Genomic DNA, 6,000 nt, shown 5'->3' with positions numbered 1-6,000 from the left:
CTATAGGGCACGTTCGCTTGCCAGACAGAGAGAGACGTAGAGACAGGAAGCGAGAAATCACCCCCCAGAAGAGGGGATGGTCACGCCACAATCCCTTCTCCTCCATTCTCCTCTCGGGATCTTGGGCACGCACGCACACGCGCCCGGCGTGAGTTTTAAGCCACCGGGTCCAGGACGCGAACCACAGTCGACTACGTGGGAGTCCAGCGACATAGCCATTACGCTAACTGCTGGTTCCCTTCCCTTAATATGTAATGTAAAGGGGTCAGCAGGTGGTGTGGTGGTTCAGACACTGTACTCTCACATGGTTGACTGCAGTTTCAATCCCAGACCTGATGGCTTGCTTTCTCACTTTCTGTCTCTCTCTGTCAAATTAAAACAACAACAACAATAATAATAATAAACATAAAATTAAATAAATAATTCTTTAAACATATTTAATGTAAGGTACTCCTTTTCCACTTTATCACTTTACTTTTTTTCTTCAAATAGCTGTTTTCTTCGATGATTATAGTTCTAGCTCATAGTCCCCCTCCCCATAAAGGCAGGGACTTGTTTTTCACTATTTCACTGTTTCACCTGAAACGTATAATCAATGCTCAATTGTTTTTTAAATTGTTAATTCAGTGAATTGGTGGTATAAAACCCAACTAAATACACATAACTTCTGTTAAAATCAAAATAACGTTCAAATAAATAAATTTGTAAAACCAAGTATTTTTTTCTCCTTTTTTTTCTGGTTCACAAGCTAAATGTGTCCTTGCTGAAATAATTAACTATCTTTACATGCATTATGTAAAAGAGCATTTATATCATTTGGTTCATTAATTGTATCCCAAAATTAGTCTAAGTTGATATTTTGAATTAAAGGACTCACAATATAAATCAAAAGAATTTGAGTACTTTTTTTTCCCTCCATCATTTTTCTCTTAGAATATACAAGGTCAGTTTTCTGGAATTATTAACCATAGAACACATTCTTAGGAAAAGTTGATTTGCTATTCAGGATTCAAACTGGACATGTGAAACTGGCTAGCAACTGGGCTTTGTTCTTTCTATGACACTGGCTTGGTGCTTCTTTAGTTCTAGGCTGTGTTTCAGATTCCTTCACCTTCCTTTTGGGAAGATACAAAACAACAATTTATATAGTCATATCTCTATTTCTAGTCAGGAAAGTAATGTCTATAAATGGACTAATGTGAAATAAAAGCATGAGACAAAATTGTTTTTATAGGGCCAAAACACTTCCTTGACATTGGTCAATTACAAATATCACAGCCAAAATTAAAAACAGTGTAATTTTTTATGAAAAAGATGATGTGTATGTACTTTACTGTTTTGAGTATCTGAATGCTGTAGTGCATACAAACTTATAACAGTCATTTTTCTTAATATCTGATGGCTCTAAGGAAATCCTAAAACTACTAGAGTAAATGACTAAAGTTTTTAAGAAAAAATATCAATAACCTACTTTTTTGTTTAAGAAATCTCTGTGGATTTAATTCGATGTAAAATTGTTTAGGATACACACGGAATTAGTTCTAAGTCAAGTTTTGTTTGTTTTGTTTAAAGAAGTTTTAGCTTTAGGCTGTGTATTCACCAGATAGAAAGAAAGATACAGACATAGTGATAGAGAAAGTGAGAAATCACTACCCAGGGGGATGGCCACACCACAATCCCTTCTCTTCCATTCTCCTTCCAGGATCTTGAGGATGCATGCACATGCGTCTGGTGTGAGTTTAAGGCACCAGGTCTGGAACTGGAACTGTGGTGGGCCTTGTTGGAGTCCAGCCATTTAATTGCTACACCATCTACTGGCCCCTAAACCAGGTTTTCAGATGATTTTTTCATCAGCTTATTTGTTACAGGGTACATTTGTTGCCATCACTGTTTTTTAACTTTATATTGTACAGGATCATGAAACTACTATGAACACATAAATTTCATCTCTGACTTCTATAGCATATGGATAGGCAGCGTGGCTGAATAGGCACACAGGAGTCAACTGGGACGTGCTACTAAAGTCACATCCCTATAGTCAGAACTGAAGCAGAAAGAAAAACTTTCCTCTTAATATGATTGAGGAGACTCTAAAATATTTCTCACAATAAATACTATTTGCAGGTCTTTGTGAATTTACCAACTTCAAGCAGTGTTATGTATCGTATGCATTTTCTACTGTTTAGAAAAATCACTATAATTCTTGCCCTTTTAGCTACTAAAGTCACATCCCTATAGTCAGAACTGAAGCAGAAAGAAAAACTTTCCTCTTAATATGATTGAGGAGACTCTAAAATATTTCTCACAATAAATACTATTTGCAGGTCTTTGTGAATTTACCAACTTCAAGCAGTGTTATGTATCGTATGCATTTTCTACTGTTTAGAAAAATCACTATAATTCTTGCCCTTTTATTGCCTAGATTTTCTTCAAAGTATCAGACGATTAAAAAGATTTTCATGTGTAAACTTGTGTGTTAATTTATTGTTAAATTTGTACTACTGGAGATTCTAGGTTGGCAAACAAACCAAAATAATTTATTGGTAAATCATGATTATTATTATCAATATTATCTTTTGGTGACAAAATGGCTATTCAGATATTTTAAATCTTAATTGGCAAAAAAATGAATAGGCAAAAGTGAAAGCTCAACATTATACAGAATATTAACATCCTTTAAATGGCACGTTGTTATTTCTTGGACTAAATACAGATGACAACCACAAATAGTTTCTATGATTTAACTTATGATATAATATTTTAGTAGGAAACAAAAATAGTAAAGAGGGTAATTGAGGATATACTTTTGAATAGATATATAACCTTGTCTTTGAGTCCTTGGGAACTAATAAAATTATCCAACAAAATACACAGTAGAAGTGTCCACAAAATTCTCCAATAACCTTGACTGAATTGCTGTGAAAATTTAAATTTATTCAGTGAAAATATACTTTATCTGATGCCAGCCTTATTGATTTTGTTGATGGTTTATAGTCTGAACATATTGGAATAACTGGTGGGAAAGGAAAAAAGCTATAATCCAAAACAAGCCATGACAGCTATTTGGAAATTGAAGAATGTATACAGCTAAGCTAAGCCTCCAGAGGAAAAATACGGTCAAGAGCTTGTGCAACAAAATCTACTTGGCCACAGTGTCCTGACAAAAACCGAAATGTATTTTGGCTAAGCTGCTATTCATATACTATAATTATAAATCTTATCTTTATATTTTTCATTTAAGTGATATGATAGAGAATAATACTATTTTCTCAATTTTCACACATGCACAAATATATATACAGACATCAACACACACACACACACACATACATACACACATACACACAATGAAAACATACATGATCATGTATTATAGTAATTGAAAGTAAGAAAAAAAGTAAAAACAAATTTGTTGATTAATTGATGTTTTAACATATTTTATTTCTTTTATAATAATAATCATCTTTACTGACTAAATGAAAACAAATTCTGATTTTGATTTTTTCCTGTAGCTCATTCCAGGTAGCATTTTTTCTTTTCTCAAATGGATATTATTTAATTGTATCTCATATTTTGGAGAAAAATTATTCAAATATTTGTCAGAAATTTTATAACATGATTAAATAGCACTCTCACACAGTAATTAGAAACATGCATTTTAAATTATATTGCAGTTAAAATTTCTATCTAAACATTTCACTAAGTCATGAAGTTTAATCCAGATTATACAATGAAAATTTTATAATCATTTAATTATTAATTAAAATTTTATGTTTAATCATAAATTTATAAATATGGGCAATACATTAGATATCATCTGCTATATTTTTTTTTTTGGAGAGGTTTTCTCTATAGGGTGCGTGCGCTAGCCAGACAGACAGAGAGAAACATAGAGACAGAAAGCGAGAAATCACCCCCCAGGGGGGATGGTCATGGCACAATCCCTTCTCCTCCATTCTCCTCTCAGGATCTTGGGCACGCACGCACACGCGTCCAGCTTGAGTTTTAAGCCACCGGGTCCAGGACCCAAACCGCGGTCTACTACGTGGGAGTCCAGCGACATAGCAATTACGCTAACTGCTGGTTCCTAGATATCCTCTGCTATTTTAACATACTTTATCGTGCTTAATTGTAACCTCAAGGAGATAATTAGGTTAAATGAGGTTATGAGGATAGAATAGTCCAATAGGACTGGTGTCCTTGTAAAAACAGAAGCTTGCAGCTTCAGAAAAAAGGCCACATTTGAACATAGCAAGAGAGCGCTGTCTTCACACCCAACTTAGAAATAAGCTTCCATTGTTTAATCTACTCAGCAGTATTTTGTTATAGCAACTCTAATTGACTAATACATAACATATAATCTGAATGTCCAATTAAGGATGAATGGATAAACACAATGAAATATAGGCATTCAATGGAATATTATTCAGAAATAAATCCTAACCCTTGTTACAATATGGATCAACTTTGAGGATGCTCTACTAAGTAAAATAAAATAGCAGCAAATAAAACAAAACAAATATTTTTATTTTTTCAACTTTTTTAAAGAACCTAAAATTGCAGTCATACAAACACAGTAGAATGATAGGTACCAGGGTTGAGGGAAGGGAAATGGGGGGTTGTTTAATGGATTTAGAGTTCCAGTTAACTAAGATGGAAATTTTTAAAGATCACACAATGCACTTGTTTTGAACATGTTACCTAAAGATGTCTTTGAGGCCAGCCAGTGGCATAGTGGTAAGGCAACTGAACCTCACATAGTCAACTCTGTTGTTAGATAGGTCTGGTGGCTTGAAAAACACGGATGGTACATCTGCATGCATGTCTAAAGTCTCTAGAGGAGAATGGAGGAGAAGGGATTATAGCATGGCCATCCCCCTTAGGGGGGCTTTCTCACTTTCTCTCACTGACTCTGTTTGGCAAACACATGTCTGTATATATAACTATATATATATATTTAACTATATATATGTATATTTATATTTTAAATATATACATATTATAGTTATATAATAGTTATGTATATATAACTATTTTTTTTTTTAACTATATATATATATTTATATTTTAAATACATGTATATATTTAAAATATTTTTCATTTTTGCTTTTACAAATTAAAACTAAAATAACAATTTGGGACCATCAGTTGGTGTAATGGCTATGTCGCTGGAATCCCATGCAGTCGATCACAGTTCGAGTCCCAGACACGGGGGGCTTAAACTCATGCTGGGTGCATGTGCATGTGTGCCCAAGATCCTGAGAGGAGAATGGAGGAGAAGGGATTGCAGCATGGCCATCCCCTCTTGGGGGTGATTTCTTGCTTCATGTCTCTCTGTCTTTCTGGTAATCACACATGCCTTATAAAAAAAAACCTCTTCAAAATAAATAAATAAATAATTAATAGTAAAATAATAATCTGTCTTAGAAGTCACAAACACAGTAAGTAAAATGTTGGGAACTATAGAGAGTTTACCTTGTCCAAAAGTTCAAGCTTTAAAGAAAATCAAAATAGAAAAGCATGAATAGTAATTACAAGTAATTCAAGATTGTTGCAAATAAATCAGGCACTTGCCAGTATTCTAAATCTGTTTCCAACTAAATCACCTTTTCCAACACCCTTTATCGAAAACAAGAATTTTAAAGTTATTTTCTAGTTATCACAGCCACATAGATAGTAAACCAAACATAGAACTAGCCTAATGTTGTCAGTGTCACTACACAGTGTGTGTTAATCAGAGCTTATGTAAAACTCATAATGGATTTTATATAATCTTAACAAAATTTCCTCTGAAGATCTATACAAATGAATTTTGGGCACATACGAAGGAAAGATGAACTTTAATTTCAAATAGTAGTGGTTCTTAAGCACTGAAATGTATTGGAAACATCTGGAAAGCTTGTTTAAAGTGCAGATTACTGGGCTAACACCTCCAATGTTTGTTTCAGTAGGTCTGGTGTGGGATCTGAAAAACTGTATTTCTGGGAGTCAATTCTAGTA

General features: G+C 33.8%; 1 protein-coding gene across 1 annotated transcript in view; it reads left to right on the top strand.

Annotated features, from left to right (window-relative positions):
• The window catches only part of ZNF804A (zinc finger protein 804A), a gene marked incomplete at its 5' end in the record, with an annotated part of 181,863 nt that overhangs the window by 13,321 nt on the left and 162,542 nt on the right, over positions 1 to 6,000 (top strand).

This window comes from Tupaia chinensis, unplaced genomic scaffold (genome assembly GCF_000334495.1).
Source record: "Tupaia chinensis unplaced genomic scaffold, TupChi_1.0 Scaffold000079_1, whole genome shotgun sequence".
In the NCBI taxonomy this organism is placed as follows: Eukaryota; Metazoa; Chordata; class Mammalia; order Scandentia; family Tupaiidae; genus Tupaia; species Tupaia belangeri.
Note: the sequence above shows the minus strand (reverse complement) of the source record. Positions and strands in the feature narration are given on the sequence as shown.